General features: G+C 48.4%; 1 long non-coding RNA gene across 1 annotated transcript; it reads right to left on the minus strand.

Annotated features, from left to right (window-relative positions):
• Positions 1 to 9,748: 9,748 nt before the first annotated feature.
• On the minus strand, positions 9,749 to 24,509 carry LOC124678081. Its single transcript, XR_006994323.1, has 3 exons — positions 24,272 to 24,509; positions 23,977 to 24,186; positions 9,749 to 10,406 (listed from the first exon to the last, which is right to left on the minus strand). It is a non-coding gene; the product is annotated as an uncharacterized LOC124678081 (long non-coding RNA).
• Between the last annotated feature and the right edge of the window lie 3,461 nt (positions 24,510 to 27,970).

Raw genomic sequence — 27,970 nt, forward strand, 5'->3', positions numbered from 1 at the left:
TTGTGGTGAACGTGATTGTTGTTTATTTCAGAAACCCTATATACATATATATAGTCCGTAGACTTTCTAACGTGGGAGTAATCCCAACCGTGCACGAGCCAAATTCTATCTAACCGACACGTATCCTACTATATTTACAGATACACGGGCAAACTAGCCCAAACTTTGTATACAAGGCCGATTCATGTATTTCTTCCATATATATTCTTCAAGCCCATCTTTATCGCGGCCCACCTCTGATCCGGTCAAATTCTGGTGATAACAGATGCACCAGATTAGAGCAAGGTTTTTTTTTAGAGAACCCGCAGGAGATCTGCGCGTCATTGTATTAAGGTTTAGAGCGGACGAAAGAAAGCCCGAGACAAGGATGGTTCATTGTACAACCCAAGAGGGGACACGACACACACCCTGCCAAATCACCACTGGCTTGCGAAAGCTACTCTATCTCTCTCGCTGACCCGCCGCGGTTAACCAACCAAGACTCGTCTAACATAAGGGATAGGGTGGACGTCAGGGGCAAGTGCTTGTTTTCGAAGACACGCGCATTGCGCTCCAACCAGAGGGCCCTTATGGCGAGCATGATTAGCGAGTTTGCTTCTCGCCTTCTTCCTGCACCAAAACGGGAGGCAACCTGAACCTACCAGTCACCTAAACCCAGGTTGCCCCCCGCACGATATCGGGGAGGGTGAGGCGCTGCACTAACCCTCGCCATATGCCCTGCGCATAGCTGCAGTGCAGGGAGATATGGTCGATAGTCTCGTCGGCGACGTCGCAGAGCGGGCATAAGATGTGGGATGGGAGGCCCCGTCTGAGCCGCCGGTCAGCAGTCCAACACCGTCGTCTTAGCGCAAGCCAAGCATGGAACCGGTGCTTGAGCGGGGTGAAGGAAGCCCGGATCAAGGGCGCCGCCGTGATCCCGGTGGTGTCATGGAAGAGCATCCTGTAGGCGGAGCGAGAGGAGAAAGAACCATCTCCGCTCCACTTCCATCCGAAGACATCACTATCGAAGCTTTCGTCGCGGACAATAGCCGCCGCGCGTACCGCATCCCATAGCCGTAGGTATTGCACGGTGGCGTCCACGGATAGCTCGCCGGCGATATCGAGCACCCACGCGTTGTTTGCGAGGCCCTCCCGGATAGATCGCCGCTTGCGAAACGCCGGCTTGATGAGCTTCATCAGCCGCGGGCGCGATGGCCCCAGCGGTGAGGCCGGCCAACCAGGGATCCTCCCGAAGAGGGAAGCCCTACCGTTGCCCACAACAACCTCGACAGACGCATTGAAGAGGGCCCAGGAGTCCGGACCAACGTGTAGGTCCAGGCCAGCCCATGGTTTGGATGCCTCCGTCTTCTCGAAACCAGATCCAACGCGAGCGCAGCGCCGTGTTCATGCGACGCAGGTCTAGCAGCCCGAGCCCACCCAATGACTTGGGCTGACAAACGAGACGCCAAGCCACCTGACAGCAACCGCCCTTGGCGTCGTCATTGACCAGCCAAAGGAAACCCCTTCTCATCTTGTCGACCGCGCGGAAAACCAGGGGTCGAGGTCCAGCCGCAAGGAGGTGGTACACCAAAGAGGATGTCATAACCGCCTGCACGTAGATGGCTCGCCCCTCCCGCGACATGAGCCTTGCCTTCCAAAACGGCAGCTTGGCCGCCAGCTTATCAAGGACCGCCTGGAGGTCCTCCTTCCGTGGCTTCCGCAGCGACAGGGGAAGACCGAGGTAGGTGCACAGGAGGTGAGAGATGGGGCAAGGCAGCGTCGCCGACAACTCCAGTACTTCCTGTTGCGAGCAACAGATATGCGCGGCGGAGCTCTTCTGGTAGTTTACCAGGAGCCCGGATGTGGCCCCGAAGGATCGGAGCACCCCCCAAACAGTCGCGAGCTCGCGGCGGCCAGGCTTGGCGAACACCACCACGTTGTCGGCGTAGAGGGAGATGCGGTGCCTGAGGCCCACCGCAGCAAGATCCGACAGCAGCCCTGCCTGCACCGCGGTAGAAAAAATGGCCGGGAGCACCTCCATGGCGATGACGAAAAGCAAAGGCGAGATTGGGTCTCCCTGCCGCAGCCCTCGACCATGCCGGAACGCGTCGTCAGCGACTCCGTTGACGAGCACACTCGTAGAGGCGGTGCGCAATCCAACCAAGCCACACTCGTAGATTAGAGCAAGGTTACTTACAAACTATGCACGCGCAGAGCCATGAAGGGCCCACTTTTGCGCTCGCCAGCTCCTGCACAAGCAAGAACGCTGGAATCGAGTGTGCCTCAATGATCAAATTTTTGGGCTGCTTTAAGAATCATGCGATGCACGAACGCTTAAGCCCGTGGCACACGGAACACGCCAAACTTGTCCTACCATGTGTGAGAATTCACTCCGCGAGCTTGTGGACAATTCTAGACCGAGATGGGCGCAGATAATAATATACAACTAGAGAGGCAAGCGCGCTTCGCCGCGCCGCCTAAAATGTGTTCGGGCATCGTGCGGTAGGCTCGCTGGATTTTCACGTTTTCATCTTTCAGATGCATCGCTGTTGTAAGGATTCTACTATTTGAGGAGCTGAAAGCCTGTGGGGGTTTCATCTTCAGTTATCACATACACCTTGTTTTCTGAATTTCGTAGTGAGCAAAACAGTTCTAGGATGATCTATGAAATTCTCGATTCAATAAAGGCAAGCTGGCATAATTGTACACTTTTGGTGATTTCAGGCAAAACTACAAATTAGAAATAAGATATAATTAACTACCCCCAATTTAAGCACCAAGAGGTGAAACGATCATATATTAGGCTACTCTAAAGAGTCATGGGGCAATGCACCCATTTCATGCCAAAGTCTTAATACTATCATGTGCTTTTTCAGCGAGGCTTGTTTTTCTACCACTTGTAGAAACAGATATTTCAAGATATAAAGCACCATTGTGATCGAATAGCCTACATCAGAGGCGTATGTGTGTTGTCGTAATATTAAGAAGATAATACTACAGGAGACATAAATCCATGGTAGAAGTGAATGTTGATGATTCCTGCCGAGCATTTAACACCAAATTTGAAAATTAAGAGACATTCTTTTCTAATTGTATAGCATTGTCAGAAATAAAATACATTACATACAAACGAATTTTACTGAATGATTATTTCCAATTATAGAAACATCGGTGATAGTTGCGACAGGCGCAATAAGTGGGGTCACTATCTACTATTTTCTCAATGTAGACATTTGTGTGTGTACATCATGCAGCAGAAAGCGGTGAGCTGATTATTTCATACTGGTTTACCAACAGTTACTGTTTACAGTGGCTTGGAACAGAACATAAACACCACAAAGTTTAGTGCCAGAATGCAATATTTCTGGCTTATTTCTGCTGAAGCATTTGATCCCAAAGTGGCCCAATGACCAGCCAGTACATCCCACTTTCATATTCCTAATGGCAGTGTCATTATTTTGTACTGATGAACTGATTTCCAGTAAATTTTGTTTTAACGAAAAAAGATTTAATATTCGAAATCTATAAATCTGGTGCTCATGCTAATGTATCACTTGTCCGCAATGATATGAAGAATAGACTCGACACACATTCACTTTCTTTTAGAAACCACTACATTAGAATTAGCCAATATGCTTACAACAGTTGATATGGTCGATAGTCTCGTCGGCGACGTCGCAGAGCGGGCATAAGATGTGGGATGGGAGGCCCCGTCTGAGCCGCCGGTCAGCAGTCCAACACCGTCGTCTTAGCGCAAGCCAAGCATGGAACCGGTGCTTGAGCGGGGTGAAGGAAGCCCAGATCAAGGGCGCCGCCGTGATCCCGGTGGTGTCGTGGAAGAGCATCCTGTAGGCAGAGCGAGAGGAGAAAGAACCATCTCCGCTCCACTTCCATCTGAAGACATCACTACCGAAGCTTTCGTCGCAGACAATAGCCGCCGCGCGTACCGCATCCCATAGCCGTAGGTATTGCACGGTGGCGTCCACGGATAGCTCGCCGGCGATATCGAGCACCCACGCGTTGTTTGCGAGGCCCTCCCGGATAGATCGCCGCTTGCGAAACGCCGGCTTGATGAGCTTCATCTGCGCGGGCGCGATGGCCCCAGCGGTGAGGCCGGCCAACCAGGGATCCTCCCAGAAGAGGGAAGCCCTACCGTTGCCCACAACAACCTCGACGAGACGCATTGAAGAGGGCCCAGGAGTCCGGACCAACGTGTAGGTCCAGGCCAGCCCATGGTTTGGATGCCTCCGTCTTCTGAAACCAGATCCAACGCGAGCGCAGCGCCGTGTTCATGCGACGCAGGTCTAGCAGCCCGAGCCCACCCAATGACTTGGGCTGACAAACGAGACGCCAAGCCACCTGACAGCAACCGCCCTTGGCGTCGTCATTGCCCAGCCAAAGGAAACCCCTTCTCATCTTGTCGACCGCGCGGAAAAACCAGGGGTCGAGGTCCAGCGCAAGGAGGTGGTACACCAAAGAGGATGTCATAACCGCCTGCACGTAGATGGCTCGCCCCTCCCGCGACATGAGCCTTGCCTTCCAAAACGGCAGCTTGGCCGCCAGCTTATCAAGGACCGCCTGGAGGTCCTCCTTCCGTGGCTTCCGCAGCGACAGGGGAAGACCGAGGTAGGTGCACAGGAGGTGAGAGATGGGGCAAGGCAGCGTCGCCGACAACTCCAGTACTTCCTGTTGCGAGCAACAGATATGCGCGGCGGAGCTCTTCCGGTAGTTTACCAGGAGCCCGGATGTGGCCCCGAAGGATCGGAGCACCCCCCAAACAGTCGCGAGCTCGCGGCGGCCAGGCTTGGCGAACACCACCACGTCGTCGGCGTAGAGGGAGATGCGGTGCCTGAGGCCCACCGCAGCAAGATCCGACAGCAGCCCTGCCCGCACCGCGGTAGAAAAAATGGCCGGGAGCACCTCCATGGCGATGACGAAAAGCAAAGGTGAGATTGGGTCTCCCTGCCGCAGCCCTCGACCATGCCGGAACGCGTCGTCAGCGACTCCGTTGACGAGCACACTCGTAGAGGCGGTGCGCAATCCAACCAAGCCACACTCGTAGATTAGAGCAAGGCTACTTACAAACTATGCACGCGCAGAGCCATGAAGGGCCCACTTTTGCGCTCGCCAGCTCCTGCACAAGCAAGAACGCTGGAATCGAGTGTGCCTCAATGATCAAATTTTTGGGCTGCTTTAAGAATCATGCGATGCACGAACGCTTAAGCCCGTGGCACACGGAACACGCCAAACTTGTCCTACCATGTGTGAGAATTCACTCCGCGAGCTTGTGGACAATTCTAGACCGAGATGGGCGCAGATAATAATATACAACTAGAGAGGCAAGCGCGCTTCGCCGCGCCGCCTAAAATGTGTTCGGGCATCGTGCGGTAGGCTCGCTGGATTTTCACGTTTTCATCTTTCAGATGCATCGCTGTTGTAAGGATTCTACTATTTGAGGAGCTGAAAGCCCGTGGGGGTTTCATCTTCAGTTATCACATACACCTTGTTTTCTGAATTTCGTAGTGAGCAAAACAGTTCTAGGATGATCTATGAAATTCTCGATTCAATAAAGGCAAGCTGGCATAATTGTACACTTTTGGTGATTTCAGGCAAAACTACAAATTAGAAATAAGATATAATTAACTACCCCCAATTTAAGCACCAAGAGGTGAAACGATCATATATTAGGCTACTCTAAAGAGTCATGGGGCAATGCACCCATTTCATGCCAAAGTCTTAATACTATCATGTGCTTTTTCAGCGAGGCTTGTTTTTCTACCACTTGTAGAAACAGATATTTCAAGATATAAAGCACCATTGTGATCGAATAGCCTACATCAGAGGCGTATGTGTGTTGTCGTAATATTAAGAAGATAATACTACAGGAGACATAAATCCATGGTAGAAGTGAATGTTGATGATTCCTGCCGAGCATTTAACACCAAATTTGAAAATTAAGAGACATTCTTTTCTAATTGTATAGCATTGTCAGAAATAAAATACATTACATACAAACGAATTTTACTGAATGATTATTTCCAATTATAGAAACATCGGTGATAGTTGCGACAGGCGCAATAAGTGGGGTCACTATCTACTATTTTCTCAATGTAGACATTTGTGTGTGTACATCATGCAGCAGAAAGCGGTGAGCTGATTATTTCATACTGGTTTACCAACAGTTACTGTTTACAGTGGCTTGGAACAGAACATAAACACCACAAAGTTTAGTGCCAGAATGCAATATTTCTGGCTTATTTCTGCTGAAGCATTTGATCCCAAAGTGGCCCAATGACCAGCCAGTACATCCCACTTTCATATTCCTAATGGCAGTGTCATTATTTTGTACTGATGAACTGATTTCCAGTAAATTTTGTTTTAACGAAAAAAGATTTAATATTCGAAATCTATAAATCTGGTGCTCATGCTAATGTATCACTTGTCCGCAATGATATGAAGAATAGACTCGACACACATTCACTTTCTTTTAGAAACCACTACATTAGAATTAGCCAATATGCTTACAACAGTTGATATGGTCGATAGTCTCGTCGGCGACGTCGCAGAGCGGGCATAAGATGTGGGATGGGAGGCCCCGTCTGAGCCGCCGGTCAGCAGTCCAACACCGTCGTCTTAGCGCAAGCCAAGCATGGAACCGGTGCTTGAGCGGGGTGAAGGAAGCCCAGATCAAGGGCGCCGCCGTGATCCCGGTGGTGTCGTGGAAGAGCATCCTGTAGGCAGAGCGAGAGGAGAAAGAACCATCTCCGCTCCACTTCCATCTGAAGACATCACTACCGAAGCTTTCGTCGCAGACAATAGCCGCCGCGCGTACCGCATCCCATAGCCGTAGGTATTGCACGGTGGCGTCCACGGATAGCTCGCCGGCGATATCGAGCACCCACGCGTTGTTTGCGAGGCCCTCCCGGATAGATCGCCGCTTGCGAAACGCCGGCTTGATGAGCTTCATCTGCGCGGGCGCGATGGCCCCAGCGGTGAGGCCGGCCAACCAGGGATCCTCCCAGAAGAGGGAAGCCCTACCGTTGCCCACAACAACCTCGACAGACGCATTGAAGAGGGCCCAGGAGTCCGGACCAACGTGTAGGTCCAGGCCAGCCCATGGTTTGGATGCCTCCGTCTTCTGAAACCAGATCCAACGCGAGCGCAGCGCCGTGTTCATGCGACGCAGGTCTAGCAGCCCGAGCCCACCCAATGACTTGGGCTGACAAACGAGACGCCAAGCCACCTGACAGCAACCGCCCTTGGCGTCGTCATTGCCCAGCCAAAGGAAACCCCTTCTCATCTTGTCGACCGCGCGGAAAAACCAGGGGTCGAGGTCCAGCGCAAGGAGGTGGTACACCAAAGAGGATGTCATAACCGCCTGCACGTAGATGGCTCGCCCCTCCCGCGACATGAGCCTTGCCTTCCAAAACGGCAGCTTGGCCGCCAGCTTATCAAGGACCGCCTGGAGGTCCTCCTTCCGTGGCTTCCGCAGCGACAGGGGAAGACCGAGGTAGGTGCACAGGAGGTGAGAGATGGGGCAAGGCAGCGTCGCCGACAACTCCAGTACTTCCTGTTGCGAGCAACAGATATGCGCGGCGGAGCTCTTCTGGTAGTTTACCAGGAGCCCGGATGTGGCCCCGAAGGATCGGAGCACCCCCCAAACAGTCGCGAGCTCGCGGCGGCCAGGCTTGGCGAACACCACCACGTCGTCGGCGTAGAGGGAGATGCGGTGCCTGAGGCCCACCGCAGCAAGATCCGACAGCAGCCCTGCCCGCACCGCGGTAGAAAAAATGGCCGGGAGCACCTCCATGGCGATGACGAAAAGCAAAGGTGAGATTGGGTCTCCCTGCCGCAGCCCTCGACCATGCCGGAACGCGTCGTCAGCGACTCCGTTGACGAGCACACTCGTAGAGGCGGTGCGCAATCCAACCAAGCCACACTCGTAGATTAGAGCAAGGCTACTTACAAACTATGCACGCGCAGAGCCATGAAGGGCCCACTTTTGCGCTCGCCAGCTCCTGCACAAGCAAGAACGCTGGAATCGAGTGTGCCTCAATGATCAAATTTTTGGGCTGCTTTAAGAATCATGCGATGCACGAACGCTTAAGCCCGTGGCACACGGAACACGCCAAACTTGTCCTACCATGTGTGAGAATTCACTCCGCGAGCTTGTGGACAATTCTAGACCGAGATGGGCGCAGATAATAATATACAACTAGAGAGGCAAGCGCGCTCGCCGCGCCGCCTAAAATGTGTTCGGGCATCGTGCGGTAGGCTCGCTGGATTTTCACGTTTTCATCTTTCAGATGCATCGCTGTTGTAAGGATTCTACTATTTGAGGAGCTGAAAGCCCGTGGGGGTTTCATCTTCAGTTATCACATACACCTTGTTTTCTGAATTTCGTAGTGAGCAAAACAGTTCTAGGATGATCTATGAAATTCTCGATTCAATAAAGGCAAGCTGGCATAATTGTACACTTTTGGTGATTTCAGGCAAAACTACAAATTAGAAATAAGATATAATTAACTACCCCCAATTTAAGCACCAAGAGGTGAAACGATCATATATTAGGCTACTCTAAAGAGTCATGGGGCAATGCACCCATTTCATGCCAAAGTCTTAATACTATCATGTGCTTTTTCAGCGAGGCTTGTTTTTCTACCACTTGTAGAAACAGATATTTCAAGATATAAAGCACCATTGTGATCGAATAGCCTACATCAGAGGCGTATGTGTGTTGTCGTAATATTAAGAAGATAATACTACAGGAGACATAAATCCATGGTAGAAGTGAATGTTGATGATTCCTGCCGAGCATTTAACACCAAATTTGAAAATTAAGAGACATTCTTTTCTAATTGTATAGCATTGTCAGAAATAAAATACATTACATACAAACGAATTTTACTGAATGATTATTTCCAATTATAGAAACATCGGTGATAGTTGCGACAGGCGCAATAAGTGGGGTCACTATCTACTATTTTCTCAATGTAGACATTTGTGTGTGTACATCATGCAGCAGAAAGCGGTGAGCTGATTATTTCATACTGGTTTACCAACAGTTACTGTTTACAGTGGCTTGGAACAGAACATAAACACCACAAAGTTTAGTGCCAGAATGCAATATTTCTGGCTTATTTCTGCTGAAGCATTTGATCCCAAAGTGGCCCAATGACCAGCCAGTACATCCCACTTTCATATTCCTAATGGCAGTGTCATTATTTTGTACTGATGAACTGATTTCCAGTAAATTTTGTTTTAACGAAAAAAGATTTAATATTCGAAATCTATAAATCTGGTGCTCATGCTAATGTATCACTTGTCCGCAATGATATGAAGAATAGACTCGACACACATTCACTTTCTTTTAGAAACCACTACATTAGAATTAGCCAATATGCTTACAACAGTTAACGACAAACTCCGGCTCCCAGGCCGCCGTTGTTACTCAAAACTTATACATTAAGACACGAAGATGCATTGAATTTCTAGTCAAAATTAGAATATCCCGGTAAAAATATACATGCATGTAGAGCCAATCATGAAATAGTTTTTTTTCTCCTAAAGATGGATAGTCCTCTATGTTTTTGTCGGCTCTGAACATTTTGTATAAGAGATACTGCACAAGAAATGTATGTAAAGATAAAGAAGTACCTGCCAGAACATGGCCTTCACCTCCATTTCTCAAAATCCAATTCATTATGCAGATATATATTACCTCATGTTACCCGAAAAATCTCGAACTCTTTATTTCTAGACTACTACGCCATTCAACTTTCTCTTTTTTTAGAACACGTCCATTCTACGATTTACCTCAAATCTGCTGGGACTGACTTCAGTAAATAGATTACTATGATCTGTAAGAAACGTAGTGCACATAAGTTGCACTAAAACTGAACCTTCCAAATTCCCAGTTTTCTAAATTTGCCTGATGTAGCTGCAGACAATTTGAAAAATAGGAGGCACAGATTGCAAGGAATAGGAATAACCAGTGAAGTATACGATGTAGAGGTTAAGTTTCTCCTCATGTGCCGATGCGGGAGAGATTGGGTGCCGTTTTTACCGGATGCACTTTACCCAGCAACTATGCTTAAAGCGGGGCCAAGATGCTAGTCATGGAATTACATATAACATAACAGTAATTTGCTTCTATCTACCCGAACTGATGATCCTGTTCGTTCATAGCTACCATCTGACGGACAAAAAAGGGCGCGCCGGAGTGCGCTCAGCAAGCTGGAAGGGTGGGAAAGAAGGAGACACTACCTGGAGAGATTCACGGTAGCGGCGCAGAGGAGATCAAAACTCTAGGAGCATTCTACCATGAACCGAACTGCACTGATCCAATGGTCGACCAGGTGCGCCGCGCTCCTCACAGCTGTCCGGGAGCCCTCCTGAAGGCGAAGGCCTTGATGGGAACGGAGCGCCTGAAAAATACAATATATCATGTTCCTTAACCGAGTCTTAACCCTAAGAATCACTACACAAAAAGTGTACATAAATCAGAAATCACTAATCTGCATCTCAAGGAGGGACGATGCATCATGCATCGGAACAATTTTAGTGTATCCTCACTAATGTATAGAGTGGACAATGAAGTAGATGCTACAATCTTTTTGTTAAGATCACACGCAGGATTGTTGCTAGATTCACAGGAATTGTAGCCAAGGTTACAGCGAGTTCGAATTCGAATTTGGAAGAACAGCGAGAGAGAGAGAGTTACAGGCCAACTGGCCAGGCCGAAGCCAATCACTACTTTTCCTATCCTTTCCTTCTGTCGACGTGGTCTTTATATAGGTGACCAATCCTCGTCCGCCAAGTCATCAGCGGGCCCAGTCCTTCGCAGGGAATCGGGAGCTCTCCTTGCGTGCACGCCTTTCACGTTGCGCCACCTGGTGCGGCTCCATGTCCTCAGGGTCAGTGTTAACATTCTCCCTCCCTTGATGGCCGGCTTGTCCCCAAGCCGGTGCCTTGGGAAAACGACGCTTCAGATCATCATGATCTTCCCAGGTAGCCAACGACTCCGGTTGACCAGACCATTGCACCAAAACTTGAGCTACTGCAACAGGTCCTTGCTGACGAAGGCGCCGCTGCAACACACGAGCTGGAACCAACAACTGATCCAGAGGAGAAGGAAGGTGTGTTTGTACCTGAACCTGAGGTCCAATAGCCTTTTTGAGTTGAGAAACATGAATCACCGGATGGATACGGCTGGTTGCTGGTAAGGCCAAACGATAAGCAACTTCGCCCACCCGCTCAAGAACTGAATATGGTCCATAGTACTTGAACCACAACTTATGATTTGCTCTCGGCGCGACAGACGATTGAACATAGGGTTGTAATTTCAGATAAACACTATCTCCCACAGCAAATGTTCTTTCAGTTCTGTTCTTATCCGCCTGATGCTTCATACGCATGCGAGCACGCTCTAGGTGCTGCTAGAGAAGACCCTGCATTAACTGACGCTCATCGAGCCATGTCTGCAGATCAGGAACAGCACACAAATGTTGCGGCACAATGCCCAAATGGCGAGGAGAGCGACCATACAGTACTTCAAAGGGAGATCTTCCCAAAGCAGAGTGTGGGCTAGTGTTATACCAGAATTCTGCTAAGGTTAACCACTGGACCCACTTGGTAGGGCAAGCATGCGTGAAGCAACGAAGATATGCTTCCAGGCACTGATTAACCCTTTCAGTTTGGCCGTCAGTTTCAGGGTGATAGGATGAACTCATTGCTAATGTAGTTCCAGTCAGAGCAAACAGCTGTTGCCAAAAGGTACTGGTGAAAATTTTGTCTCTGTGAGAAATGATTTGCTCTGGAGCACTATGCAACTTGTAAATATTATCCATGAACGCTGAAGCAACTGTGGCAGCCGAAAATGGATGTGCTAAAGGAATGAAGTGAGCAAAACGACTGAACTTGTCAACCACAACCATAATGCAGTTAAAACGACCCGATCGAGGCAATCCTTCGATGAAATCCATGGAAACTACCTGGAATGCAGAGTCAGGCACTGGTAGGGGTTGTAATAGGCCTGGATACTTGGATCGATCAGCTTTGGCTTGCTGGCAGACAGAACAGGTCTTCACAAACTGCTGGACTGACGCTGCCATCCCTTGCCAGACAAATAACTGTTTCAAGCGTCTTAGGGTAACTGGAATGCCAGAGTGACCTCCCATAGGGCTCGCATGGAATTCCTTAATTAGTTGTTCTTGCATTGCTGAATCAGGAGGTAACCATATTCTCCCTTGTTTCCTGATAACACCTCCATGCAAGGAAAACTGATCGTCTGGTTCCTTAGCGATCGACAATCGTTGTAGGAGAGCTTTGGCTTGAGCATTCTGTTGATAAGCGTCAAGAACTGCCATAATCCAAGCTGGTTGACAGCAAGAAATGGCCTGCGCTTCAAGTTCAGGATGTGGCCTCCTTGATAAGGCATCTGCAACTCTGTTTTCCAATCCCTTTTTATACACAATTCTGTACTGCATGCCCATTAACTTGGACAAAACCTTATGTTGCCAAGGTGTATGTAATCTTTGGTCAGTGAGATGAGTAAGGCTAGCATGGTCAGTTCGAATAATGAACTCCTTATGCTGCAAGTATGCTCTCCACTCGTCGGATCGCTAATAATATGGCCATATATTCCTTTTCATACGTGGACAATCCTTTGGAGCGAGGACCTAAAGCTTTGCTGACAAAAGCCAGAGGATGATCCTTCTGCATGAGAACAGCTCCAATGCCAGTGTCACAGGCGTCAGTTTCCACAACAAATACAGCAGAGAAATCAGGCAATGCCAAGACAGGAGCTGCAATGAGAGCTGATATGGGGTTGCCCGATCTTCTCAGTAAGCGACGGGTGTTGATGAACACGTGATGGTAGCAGCGGATGAAATCGATGATGATGAGGAGGATAACTTGTATGACGCCGACGAAGTCTCTCGATTGATTCCTGATGCCAATGCAACAGCTCTCAACCCCGCAAGATATTCGCAACTCCACACACTTGCGCACGTAGCCGCCGACCACGAAGCGGTAGATTGCAATCTTCTAATCCCCAATGGAACAACGAGATCACACAAACTTTCGGTAGCATAAAACTCCGGATCGCAACGAATTGGAGAGTTGGGGAACAATAGTTTTGCTTAGCAAACAACTATGAACTAGGGTTTATCTTAAACGTGGTCTAAAGCAGCTAGGGGGTCGTCCAAGGCACTTATATAGGCGTCCGGGACGAGTTCTAGTCGAAAAATACAAATAAAACCGACCCAGAATAGATCTGGTCGAGACGGACTCGGACCTGGTCCGGTTCGGGATCCGGTCGACCGGGCCGTGGACCGGGCGGGCCGGTCCGTGGTCCGGTCAACCGGTCGGAAACCGGAAACTGCGAAGTTTCCGGTTTCGCCCCGTACGATAAATTTCCTCCGGTTGGCGGCCGGTTGTCGACCGGTCGACCGGGCCGGGACCGGGCTGCCCGGTCCGGAGGCCGGTCCGACCGGGTTCCGGACCGGCCCGGACTTCTTCTTCTCCTCTCGCGCATTCCTCCCGCTCCTCCCTCGCGCGTCCATGAGATATCTTCATGTCCAGCTCCATGTCCAGCCTTCACGGCCCTCTTAACGTCCGTCTTCATGTCCAGCTGCTCCTCTCCTCGTGCGATGCTTGTCTCCTCTTGATACCCGATGATACATAAATAATAGGACTTAGGCAAGTATAAAGTTCTCATCAATCAAAGTATCGTTTAGGAACAAGTTCACCTGTTGTTTAAGTAGCTTCGCACGAGCTCTTGTAATTGGTCCAATCCGAACTTCATTGGACTTGAGCTTCACAGCAGGTTCATCTTCATTTACTAATGACGGAGGTAGTAGTGAGGTAGGGATGTCCTCATCATCTCCCCCCCCTTCAAAAAGCGTCGACCCCGACGCTCCAAGGTCTTCTCCGTCATATGGTGTCAAATCAGCAACATTGAAAGAATTACTGACACCAAACTCATCAACTCGGAAGATCTATCGAGTATGCATTATCATTGATCTTGGCAAGCACTTTGTAAGGATCAGCACCACGAGGCTTCAACTTAGACTTCCGCAGCTTCGGGAACCTATCCTTGCGAAAATGTACCTGCACCATATCACCAGGCTTGAACAACATCTCTTTGCGCTTCTTGTTCATCCTTGCAGCATTGCTCTTGCCTTTCTTCTCGATCAACTCTTTAGTCTTCACATGGATCTTACGCACAAAATCTGCCCTCTTGGATGCCTCCATATTAACTCTCTCATGTATGGGCAAAGGCAACAAGTCAAGTGGAGTAATGGGTTTGAAACCATACACCACCTCAAAAGGACACAGCTCCGTGGTAGAGTGTACCGCCCTGTTGTAAGCAAACTCCACATGCGGCAAACACTCTTCCCACTCCTTCAGTGTTCTTCTTGATCATGGATCTCAACAATTGTGACAAGGTTCGATTCACCACTTCAGCTTGACCATCGGTTTGGGGATGACAAGTGGTACCGAAAAGTAGCTTTGTCCCCGGCTTTCCCCAAAGTGTCTTCCGAAGTAGCTCATGAACTTCACATCACGATCGAAACAATAGTCTTCGGGACTCCATGTAGTCGAACAATCTCCCCGAAAAACAGGTTAGCAATATGCGACGCATCGTCGCTTTTGTGGAGTGCAATAAAGTGTGACATTTTAGAAAATCTGTCCACTACCACAAATATAGAATCATGGCCTCTCTTAGTACGCGGCAAACCCAACACAAAATCCATACTAATATCTTCCCAAGGTGTAGTAGGTGCCGGTAACGGAGTATACAAACCGTGAGGCTTCAGCTTGGACTTGGACTTGTTGCAAGTAATGCACCTCTTTACATACCCGTCCACGTCCCGCCTCATCTTTGGCCAATAAAAATGATCAGCGAGCATGAGTAGCGTCTTCTCACGCCCAAAGTGACCCATCAAACCTCCAAGCATGTGATTCCCGCAATAAGAGCAAACGCACGGACGATTCCGGAACACATAGTTTGTTAGCTCTAAACAAGAACCCATCGTGTATGTGATATTTTTCCCATGCTTTACCCATAACACACAAGCGGTACGGTTCAGCAAAATCATGATCGATCGCATATAAATCACATAACACCTCTAATCCAGGAATTTTAACATCAAGATGGGTTAATAGCATAGTCTTCCTAGATAGAGCATCAAGCAACAATATTATCTTTTCCCTTCTTATGCTTAAGAATGTACGGAAAAGACTCAATAAACTCAACCCACTTAGCAAGACGCCTATGCAAAGTAGATTGGGCTTTCGGATATTTCAAAGCTTCATGATCGAATGTATGAGAAATTCTTTTGGCCACAAGTAATGTTGCCAAACCTCAAGAACTCTAATTAAAGCATACAATTCTTTATCATATATAGGATAGTTCAACTTAGCACCGAGAAAGTTTCTCGGAAAAATATGCAATTGGGCGACCCTCTTGCATCAACACACCACCAATTCCAATACCACTAGCATCACATTCAATCTCAAATTGCTTATTGAAATCGGGAAGTGCAAGCAACGGTGCGTAAGTTAACAATCGTTTCAGTTCATCAAAAGCATGATCTTGGGCAACGCCCCACTCAAAAACAACACCCTTTTTAGTCAATTCATTCAAAGGTGCAGCAATAGTAGAAAAATTGGGCACAAAACGGCGATAAAACCCAGCTAGACCATGAAAACTTCTAACTTGACTCACATTCATGGGAGTAGGCCAATTTTGAATAGCTTCAATTTTAGACACATCTACTTCTACTCCATGCTTAGAGACAACATAACCTGTAAATATGACCTTATCTTTGCAAAATGTGCACTTCTCAAGATTACCATAGAGTTTACTATCACGCAACACTTGCAAAACATGTCGAATATGTATAATATGATCAGATTCATTGCGGCTGTAGATTAATATGTCATCAAAATACACAACCACAAACTTGCCAATAAAATCACGCAAAACATGGTTCATCAGCCTCATGAAAGTGCTAGGTGCATTAGTCAAACCAAAAGGCATTACTAACCACTCATATAAACCAAATTTTGTTTTAAAGGCGGTTTTCCACTCATCCCCTTCTTTCATCCTAATTTGATGATAACCACTACGCAAATCAATTTTAGTGAAAACAAGCAACACCACTCAATTCATCTAGCATATCCTCTAAACGGGGAATAGGATGACGATATCGAATAGTAATGTTGTTTATCGCTCTACAATCTACGCACATACGCCATGTACCATCTTTCTTAGGAACAAGAATAACAGGAACAAGCACAAGGACTAAGGCTTATGCGGATATAACCTTTGTCGAGTAGCGCTTGTACTTGCTTCCGTATCTCCTTCGTCTCTTCGGGATTCGTTCTATATGGCGCCCTATTGGGCAGCGATGCTCCGGGGATCAAGTCAATTTGATGCTCAATACCTCGCAATGGTGGAAGTCCTGCGGGTACCTCTTCCGGAAACACGTCGCTGAATTCCTGCAAAACATTAGAAACACCAAGAGGAAGAGGGGTCATGTCGTTAGAAACCAAAACCGTACCCCCGTACATGAGCACAAGAGGCATGGCTGTAGGATCCTCACTAAATTCTCTCATGTCTTGTTTGGTGGCTAATGAGACTAAAGAATTCACTCTCTCACTTTTCGTTATATCACTCACGGCATTACAATTCTCTCGCCTATCTATGGATGCATCCTCCAAGTTCACTTCAATCTTCTGACGAGACTCATTGACAACTTGCTGTGGTGACATAGGCTGTAAGTTAATTTTCTTGCCCTTGAACTCCAAGTGATATGTATTGGCGCGGCCATTGTGTTGCACAGAACGGTCATAGAGCCATGGCCGGCCCAACAACAGGTGACAAACCGTCATAGGAACCACATCAAAGTCAATGGAATCCTTATACGGTCCAATCTCAAAATCAACTCGCACCATGTGGCTCACCTTCATCTCACCATTATTGCTCAACCACTGAATATAATATGGATGCGGGTGCGGTAGATACTTAAGTTTCAGCTTGGCACATAACTCTTTGCTTGCTAGATTGCGACAACTCCCGCCATCAATAATGACCTTGCAAGCTTTATCAGGACCAACTAGTGCCTTTGTTTGGAACAAATTACAGCGCTGTGTAGATGCACTTGACCGCACATTAAGAACACGCTCGTGAGACAACAATAGTTTGAGCTTCGAAGGAAAAGCATCATAACCATCGCTATCATAATCATCCTCATCTGGAGCATTTGGATCAACATCATCTCCAGTTTCATACTCATTGTCCTCATTAATGATCATAACTTTGCGGTTAGGACAATCCTTCTTGAAGTGACCCTTGCCACCACATGTATGACAAACCATATCACGGTTGCGCGCTGTCGACATGTTAGAACTAGTTCCACTTGCTGCAGGAGCGGGCTTCTTTGTGTTGGCGACACTAGAGACCGGCTTGCTAGACGAAGAAGGAACATCCGCAGGGCGCGTAGATGGCGCCATGGAGGGCGGCGCACGGGGTGTGTAACGCCCAGCGCACCGTAGCACGGCCCTTCATTTGCGGTTCTTCAGCCAAGTGTGACTCAGCTTCTCTTGCATGATGTAGCAACTCATTCATAGTAGCATAAGTGTGATGACGCACAATACCCTTGATGTTAAATCTGAGACCATTCAGAAATCGCTGTAGTGTCATCTCAAGGGATTCTCGGACACGGGCACGCTGCATAAGCATCTCCATCTCCATGTAATAAGCATCAACTGTCAACACACCTTGTTTCAATTGGGTCAACTTGTCAAAGACGGAACGCAAGTAATTGGTGGGCACAAAACGAGCTCTCATTGCCGCCTTCATAGCACGCCATGTGATAATAGGCAGCTCACCATCTTCTTCTCGAGCACTCACAAGTCCATCCCACCAACGCAATGCATAGCCATCAAATTCAGAGGAAGCAAGCTTGATCTTCCTATCTTCAGTATAGTCGGGATGTAAACGCCATAATCTCTCAATCTTCGAGCTCCCATGTAAGATATTCTTCAACATCAGTACCTCCTTCAAATGCGGGAATTGAGAACTTGGGCTTACCCAAACCATCGTCTTGTTGTTGTAGAACACGTTGGGCTCCGACGGGGACAAAACCACGACCACGGAACGCATCACCAACGCCACGTCCAAGACCACGACCAACACCACGCCCTTGAGCATGAGCAGCTTCGGCATTGTCACCTTGCACACTGCCATCTTCATCAAGTGGTGGTTGTTGTTGCACCATTGTACGTATCTCACCAACGGCGGTTGTCAAAGCTTGTATAGATGCTTGAAGAGTCGTCACCGATGTTTGAACGGTATGAACCGCTGTAGTAGTCTCATCGACCTTCAAGTGAACACTCTGAATATCCTTGTCCAACGCTTCATTGGCAACACGGATTTCACGTTGTAGGTGATCACGTAGTGCCTCATACTCCAGCCAAGTAACTGTCGCTGCTGGATCCTTTTTCTGCATCACATCAACATTCTCGGTAGAAGACATGATTAGTAGGTTAGTGCACTAAACAAAAATCTTTGGTGGTACTCTCACAACTCACTCAAAACTGATAAGAAAGGTAAATCTTACCGCTCCAAAGTGAATTAGTATTGCTTACCAACTTGGATTGACGGACTAGTGCACGGATGTAGCGAAGCGAATATCAAGGGTATAAGAACAATCACACGACAAAGCAGGATATATGTGGGGCTGTAGGTGGGCTACCTATTTGCACCAATAACAAGCTCTAGCGCTGACCGTAGACAACCAATGATACTCACACAAGGCGATATAATGGGGCAATGCAACTATATGTGGGAAAAGTTGCAATGCACTAGAGAGACGCTAGCAAAGCTCAACGAGACAGGCACAAGATTGCTCAACTACGGGTGCAGTAAAGTAAACTTAGGCCTTCACTTGATTCAACTAGCACAACACTTTTCTTTTTGGATTTTTCTTTTTGTATAACACACGCAGCTATGTAGCTCTTTTTGCTTCTTTTCAATTTTCTTTTTTTTTTTTTGATTTTTTGACACAACTCCTTGATAACACGGCCAACAGAAAATGCAAAGCACCGATAACCTAACGAGCAGCCTGTCGAGCGGTAAAACTAGTCTCTTCTGGGGAAGTTCCTAGTCACTTTATATCGATAGGCTGTGTCTATGGTTGGGAACAAGCACACTGTAAGCTATATGGACTCGGAATAACAAAAACTGACACCACTAGATATAGTAACACAAGATGATAGAGTAAATACAAACCCTAACAATTCTACTAGGTGAAAGAGAAAGAGACGCAAAAACAACTACGATAAGCAACTAAAACTCGAAATTAGTGCAATCTAAGGCTATGGCAAACCCTAACCCTAACTTTTTATGGCTTTTTCTGGATAGGAAAACACTCACAACTCAACTATGGGGTGGATTGTGGATGGCTTACCGAGGAAAACTGGAAATCTGATACCAAGATGATATGGGGTTGCCCGATCTTCTCAGTAAGCGACGGGTGTTGATGAACACGTGATGGTAGCAGCGGATGAAATCGATGATGATGAGGAGGATAACTTGTATGACGCCGACGAAGTCTCTCGATTGATTCCTGATGCCAATGCAACAGCTCTCAACCCCGCAAGATATTCGCAACTCCACACACTTGCGCACGTAGCCGCCGACCACGAAGCGGTAGATTGCAATCTTCTAATCCCCAATGGAACAACGAGATCACACAAACTTTCGGTAGCATAAAACTCCGGATCGCAACGAATTGGAGAGTTGGGGAACAATAGTTTTGCTTAGCAAACAACTATGAACTAGGGTTTATCTTAAACGTGGTCTAAAGCAGCTAGGGGGTCGTCCAAGGCACTTATATAGGCGTCCGGGACGAGTTCTGGTCGAAAAATACAAATAAAACCGACCCAGAATAGATCTGGTCGAGACAGACTCGGACTGGTCCGGTCTGGGATCCGGTCGACCGGGCTGTGGACCGGGCGGGCCGGTCTGTGGTCCGGTCAACCGGTCGGAAACCGGGAAACTGCGAAGTTTCCGGTTTCGCCCCGGTACGATAAATTTCCTCCGGTTGGCGGCCGGTTGTCGACCGGTCGACCGGGCCAGGGACCGGGCTGCCCGGTCTGGAGGCCGGTCTGACCGGGTTCTGGACCGGCCTGGACTTCTTCTTCTCCTCTCGCGCATGCCTCCCGCTCCTCCCTCGCGCGTCCATGAGATATCTTCATGTCCAGCTCCATGTCCAGCTTCACGGCCCTCTTAACGTCCGTCTTCATGTCCAGCTGCTCCTCTCCTCGTGCGATGCTTGTCTCCTCTTGATACCTGATGATACATAAATAATAGGACTTAGGCAGTATAAAGTTCTCATCAATCAAAGTATCGTTTAGGAACAAGTTCACCTGTTGTTTAAGTAGCTTCGCACGAGCTCTTGTAATTGGTCCAATCCGAACTTCATTGGACTTGAGCTTCACAGCAGGTTCATCTTCATTTACTAATGACGGAGGTAGTAGTGAGGTAGGGATGTCCTCATCAAGAGCTTTCTTCAGTGACTGGAATGCAAGTTCAGTTTCAGTTGTCCATATGAAAGGAACATTTTTCCTGAGTAAAACTGTCAATGGCTGGCTAATAGATCCATAACCTTGCACAAATTTTCGATAATAGCCAGCCAGGCCTAAGAAGCTACGAAGCTGCTTGACATCCAGAGGTGTAGGCCATTCCTTGACTGTTTCAATTTTTGCTTCGTCAGTGGCCACACCAGAAGCCGAGATCACATGTCCCAGATAGTGTATACTTGGCTGGGCGAACGAGCACTTTGACAATTTGACCTTCCATTGATTATCCTGTAATAGCTGAAGTACAGACTGGAGGTGCTGTAGATGCTCCTGATAATCATTACTATATACCAGGATATCATCAAAGAAAACGACAGCAAATTTACGAAGAACTGGAGCTAATGTCCTGTTCATTTCTGCTTGAAAAGTTGCTGGTGCACCAGTTAACCCGAAGGCCATAACAGTAAACTCATAATGGCCATGATGTGTATGAAATGCTGTTTTATGTTCATCACCTTCTGTCAGTCTAATCTGGTGATATCCAGCACGCAGGTCCAACTTGGAGAACCAACAAGCTCCATGTAATTCATCCAAAAGTTCATCAATGACAGGTAAGGGATATTTGCTCTTGACTGTTAAAGCATTCAAGTGGCGAAAATCAATACAAGGTCGCCATGTCTGATCCTTCTTCTTGACCATGATCAGAGGTGAAGCAAAATTGCTGGCACTAGGACGAATAACTCCCGACTGCAACATTTCTGCAATCTGTTTTTCCTCTTCATTCTTCAGTTCAGGAGCCAAGCGGTAGGGTCTGATTTGGACAGGCCGAGCTCCTTCTATCAAGGGAATAGAGTGAGATACTGCCCTGTGTGGTGGGAGCTCTTCAGGTTCAGCAAATATGGAAGCAAATTTATCAAGGATAGACTGAACTTCAGGAGGCACCACAGATTTGACACTGTCGTCAGCTTGTACAACATGTAGTTCTATCACAGTACAAGCAAAGGTATCAGCTGGATTTCCTTGCAAACACACCCATGCCTCCTTGTGCTGAAATGCAATCCATTTCTGTTGCCAATCGATAAGCTGAGGGCTATGAGAAGAAAGCCAGTCCATGCCCACAATTCCATCATAGCTCTTGAGTGGCAATATTTTGAAACAAGAAGTAAAAGATAGCTTGTCACAAGCCCATTCACACTGAGGAATATATGTGTCACAAGTGAGGATACCACCACCAGCAACCTTAACTCGACGAGGAGTAGGTAATGGAACATGTCCAGTCAGTTTGGCAGCCAGAGATGCATTCACAAAGGAATTGTTGCTACCAGAATCCAACAGAAACACAGCAGGATGTCCTTGAACAGTGCAGTGGAGCACAATAGACTGCTCAGGAGGTTCATCAGTAAAGGACACATCTGCTAATTGCATCAATTCCATATCTGTTACTGAATCTGCACTCTCCCATTGATAACTATCTGGCTACTGGAAAAAGTCCACCAGTTCCTGCACAACATGTAACTGAACTGTGGACTGACATTTGTGCTCACGTGAGTATTTTTCACCACATGTGAAGCACAGATTCTTAGCACGGCGATAATTTCTCAGAGCTGCAATCTTGTCGTCCGTTGTCCTGGACATTTCTGTAGATCGAGTTTGAGGACGATCATCCAGAGGACGGCTATACACAGGGGCAGTTGCAGGAATTCTTCGAGCTGTGGTCATGACTGAAGAATTCAACGCTGTTATGCCATCACCAACTTCCTCCTGCACCAAAGCAATAGTATACGCAGTATCCAAGTCTTGAGGAAGCTGAATTGCTACTAACAGGCGAACTGCAGGTTTAAGGCCCTCTAAGAAGCGTGTGACATAGTGGAGCGGATCAGGTTGATTTTCATACGCAGCAAGTTGATCAACTAATTCAGCAAATTGGTTAACATACTCTTCTACGGTTCCTGTCTGAACTAGCTTATACAAGCGTCTAATCAGAGACTGGTGTTGATTCCTACCAAAGCGTAGAAGAACTTCCTGGCAAAATTCAGACCACGTGAACTTCCTAATTGATGTTTTAATGGAATTTAGCCAACGAGCAGCTGGGCCAGTGAACTGCATGGAAGCAAGCTTGACCCATAGATGTGACGAAGTGTCAAACAGATCAAAGTAATCCTCACAACGAATCTGCCACAGCTGAGGATTTTCCCCATCGAACTTAGGGAAATCCACGCGAGGAACACGCCCCCGCGGCGGTGAATCAGTACGCTCATCTCGGAGATCAAATGAACGAGGAGCAGGATCTGAATTGCGATGCGGACGGATACCTCTTGCCGGAGGTGGTATGTAAGGGCCAGCAGCCCCAACACCCGACCTCCGTGTCGCTGATGAAGCGCGGCGCCCCTCCGGGCCGGTCTCCGCGTCGCCCCCAAGCGTCCTGATGGCCTGATCCGGATCGTCCTGGTTGGCGGCGAGACCCACTTGCTCCCGCAGCTCAGAGATGTGCTGCTGAAGTGTGTTCTCGACTCCATCGGCGTACAGCTGCATGGTGCTCACCGCCTTGTCGATGGAGGAGCGCACGGCCGATTCCACGGCGGTGTTGACGGCCTTGGTGATCAAGTCGTCGATGTCCTTCTTCCGCTGCTCCTGCTGCACCGCTGAGGCCGCGGTGAGCGTGTCGTAGATCGCGCGGCCTTCCGGCGTCAGCGACTCCATGATCTGTTGCCGAGCGAGATCTGCGGCGCGGCGAGCTCGAGTCTCCAGCGCGATCCGTTGCTTGCGAGAGGGAAGAAAAATTTCCGGCGGATTTGAGTGGTGGGTAGGCTCTAGATACCAATTGTTAAGATCACACGCATGATTGTTGCTAGATTCACAGGAATTGTAGCCAAGGTTACAGCGAGTTCGAATTCGAATTTGGAAGAACAGCGAGAGAGAGAGAGAGTTACAGGCCAACTGGCCAGGCCGAAGCCAATCACTACTTTTCCTATCCTTTCCTTCTGTCGACGTGGTCTTTATATAGGTGACCAATCCTCGTCCGCCAAGTCATCAGCGGGCCCAGTCCTTCGCAGGGAATCGGGAGCTCTCCTTGCGTGCACGCCTTTCACGTTGCGCCACCTGGTGCGGCTCCATGTCCTCAGGGTCAGTGTTAACACTTTTTTGTTGTCAATACATAATAGTCCTCGAATGTCTACACAGTGAAACCATAAGGTATAGCTTAGTGCAAAATTTCCAACATTATGATGGTGGTATGAGAGATCAATAAAATTCAAGCATGAAACAATCATCAATGTAAAACAAAGACATCACAATCCGAGATGACAAATGATATCATCGGTCAAATACACATATGCGTACTTTCTCTTGAGGAGATGCCAACAGGCATTGCATTAGAAAGAACAAATCATTATACCATATCACCTTGGTTCTTCATTGCTCAGGAATGGTGCAGGTGAGCGAGGTGGCTAAGCATTGCATAGCAGCCCGAAGCGACGATCTTATACTGCTTCTGCTCCCACACTTCCTTGCACTGCTTCTGCTCCTACACATTTGCGTTTTCCAAGCCATCGACCCCGAACACACATGCCGACTTGGTGCGGCTGCTGCACCAGATGGTTGCTAGGTGGAGGCCTGTGAGGGTGGGAAGGAGTGCAGGTGTGTGGGTCAGCTGAATATTTTTTGATAGCAGAGGTAGGAAAAAGAAATGATAAACCACCTTTTTTGGACAATTTTGAGAAGCATCTTCAGAGATGAGTGCCCATGCCTTGAGCCTGCAAAAATAAAAGTTCCACATAAGGATATGCTATCTAGAATCAAATTATTTTCAGATGAGTGCCCGTGCCTTGAGCGTTTGCCAATTATTTTCATATGATGCAATTCACAACCTAATATAGGCATATATGCCCAACCGACCAGAAACAAATAATATTATGGAGATGAACAAAGAACCTTCTGGAGTTTAAGCAGAAAAACCTGTGCTACGCAAGTTTTTCTGCAAACGGTCCTTCCTCTTGTCAAGATCCTTTCCTGCAAACAGAAAAATTAGAGGCACACATTTTAGCTAATCTTCAGTTACCATCCACTGCAGGAACCATGTCGCATCACAAACAGTTGCACCTGCAAGATGCGCTTGAGGAGGTGATTCATGCTAGTTATCGATATGGGTGGGAATGCACTGATAGATCAAACCAAAAGTGGGATAAACGCATCCCGGACAACCAGCAGGACCTCAATACTAGCCGACGAACAACGAATTCATTCAGATACCGAAATTGCTGAAGGAGGCCGCGGCGAGACGCGCCGTTGAAGGCATCATCCTCATCGTGTCGTCTGCGTCCTCTGCGCCAAGTGGACTGTCAGCTCAAGCCCTAACCGAACGAATCAAGTTCGTCTTCCCGTGCTTCGGCCGTCGCTGCGGATTCGTCGTCCGGCCATCCCGAACCTTGCCGAGCACCTTCTCCCATCAGGATGAGCCACTGATTTGTTTCCCTTTGCCCCGTCTCTCAAGTGATGCCGTCGTGCACCCCCTCCGGCGAGCCGTGCGTCGCCGCAACGGCCTCCGGAGATCCAGTCCAAATCAAACCCCACTGGTCAAAGCCTCGGAGGAACCCACTAAGAGCATCTGCAATCACGTCCCCAAACCGTCTCCCAACGGAATTTGGGACGCCGCCGGATAAAAAAAAGTTTCCAGCCACGTCCCTCAAAGCTTCTTTTTGTCCGACGCGTTCCGATACGGTGTTCGGCGGCCCGAGCCCATCCCCGCCCCACAGGGGACGTTCCGGGCACGCCGGATACAATGAAAAGCGAGGCGGGGAGTGACGGGACCGACGCGTCAGCGGCACAGGAAAAATTCTTCCCCCTCTCCCGCAAACGTGCCTCTCCCGCCACATCGCGCCTCTCCCGCCGCGCATTTCTGCCGTCCCAACACATTAGATCTATCGCGCCGATTCATTTCTCCCTCCTGTCGTCGCTACTTTGTTCCTCCCGCTGCCGCTACCCACTCCCCATCCATGGCACCGCCGACAGTCCCCAAAAAAATGGCCAAGAAGCCGCCGGGCAATGAGACGAAAGGGGCGAAGGCGCCTTTCGGGAAGCCGCGGAAGGCGCCGGCTCCGAAGAAGAAGCCGGAAGGCTGGACCGATGATCAGTAGCATCAAGACTGTCTGCGCCAGAAGATGTCGACGGCGGAGCGGAAAGGACGGAGGGCGCGCAGCAGGAGAAGAAAGCGTTGGCGGCGCGCGCGCACCAGCACGCGCTGGCCGGGTGTATCGTTGCCACCAACGCGAGCCCATAGAGTATGTCGACGTCGGTGTACGTTTTGGAAGTGGTCTCTCCGTCGACATCCGGGTTCTACAACGATGGCCCCTCCGCCACTCCCGGGTGCGTGACGTGAAACTTGTCGTCGCACTACCAGGATACGCTGCCGCATGGCGGCTTCAACCCCAACTCCGTCTTATACTTCCCGGCGTACGAGCCAGGACCCGGCGCGGACGGCGCAGCGAGAGCGTCGACAGAAGGAATGTCTCACCGGACGCGGGTGGCGCACAACTTCTTCAAATGCCAGATCCTCGACGACATCGAAGCCAAAATGGCGGCGGCCGAGGCGGCTGATGACGCGTAAAGCACACGCCCGTTTGGAACCCCAAGTGGAAGGTGTGATGCGTACAGCAGCAAGTTTCCCTCAGTAAGAAACCAAGGTTTATCGAACCAGTAGGAGTCAAGAAGCACGTCGAAGGTTGATGGCGGCGGGATGTAGTGCGGCGCAACACCAGGGATTCCGGCGCCAACGTGGAACCTGCACAACACAACCAAAATACTTTCCCCCAACAAAATAGTGAGGTTGTCAATCTCACCGGCTTGCTGTAACAAAGGATTAGATGTATAGTGTGGATGATGATTGTTTGCAGAAAACAGTAGAACAAGTATTGCAGTAGATTGTATTCGATGTAAAAGAATAGACCGGGATCCACAGTTCACTAGAGGTGTCTCTCCCATAAGATAAATAGCATGTTGGGTGAACAAATTACAGTTGGGCAATTGACAAATAGAGATGGCATGACCATGCACATACATGATATGATGAGTATTGTGAGATTTAATTGGGCATTACGACAAAGTACATAGACCGCTATCCAGCATGCATCTATGCCTAAAAAGTCCACCTTCAGGTTATCATCCGAACCCCTTCCAGTATTAAGTTGCAAACAACTGGACAATTGCATTAAGTATGGTGCGTAATGTAATCAATAACTACATCCTCGGACATAGCATCAATGTTTTATCCCTAGTGGCGACAGAGACATCCACAACCTTAGAACTTTCCGTCACTCTCCCAGATTTAATGGAGGCATGAACCCACTATCGAGCATAAATACTTCCTCTTGGAGTTAAGAGCAAAAATTTGGCCAGAGCCTCTACTAATAATGGAGAGCATGCAAGATCATAAACAACACATAGGTAATAGATTGATAATCAACATAACATAGTATTCTCTATCCATCGGATCCCAACAAACACAACATATAGCATTACAGATAGATGATCTTGATCATGTTAGACAGCTCACAAGATCCGACAATGAAGCACATGAGGAGAAGATGACCATCTAGCTACTGATATGGACCCATAGTCCAGGGGTGAACTACTCACTCATCACTCCGGAGGCAACCATGGCGGTGAAGAGTCCTCCGGGAGATGATTCCCCTCCGGCAGGGTGCCGGAGGCGATCTCCTGAATCCCCCGAGATGGGGTTGGCGGCGGCGGCGTCTCTGGAAGGTTTTCCGTATCGTGGCTCTCAGTACTTGGGGTTTCGCGACGAAGACTATATGTAGGCGAAAGGGCAGGTAAAGGGGCGTCACGAGGGGCCTACACACCAGGGCCGCGCGGCCAGCACCTGGGCCGCGCCGCCCTATTGTGGCGGCGCCTCGTGGCCCCACTTCGTAAGTCCTCCGGTCTTCTGGAAGCTTCGTGTAAAAATAGGCCCCTGGGCGTCGATTTCGTCCAATTCCGAGAATATTTCCTTACTAGGATTTCTGAAACCAAAAACAGCAGAACAACAGAATCGGCTCTTCGGCATCTCGTTAATAGGTTAGTGCCGGAAAATGCATAAATATGACATAAAGTATGCATAAAACATGTAGATATCATCAATAATGTGGCATGGAACATAAGAAATTATCGATACGTCGGAGACGTATCAGCATCCCCAAGCTTAGTTCTTGCTCGTCCCGAGCAGGTAAACGATAACAAAGATAATTTCTTGAGTGGCATGCCATCATAACCTTGATCATACTATTGTAAGCATATGTAATGAATGCAGCGATCAAAACAATGGTAATGACATGAGTAAACAAATGAATCATAAAGCAAAGACTTTTCATGAATAGTACTTTCAAGACAAGCATCAATAAGTCTT

This window comes from Lolium rigidum, chromosome 7 (genome assembly GCF_022539505.1).
Source record: "Lolium rigidum isolate FL_2022 chromosome 7, APGP_CSIRO_Lrig_0.1, whole genome shotgun sequence".
Lineage (NCBI taxonomy): Eukaryota > Viridiplantae > Streptophyta > Magnoliopsida > Poales > Poaceae > Lolium > Lolium rigidum.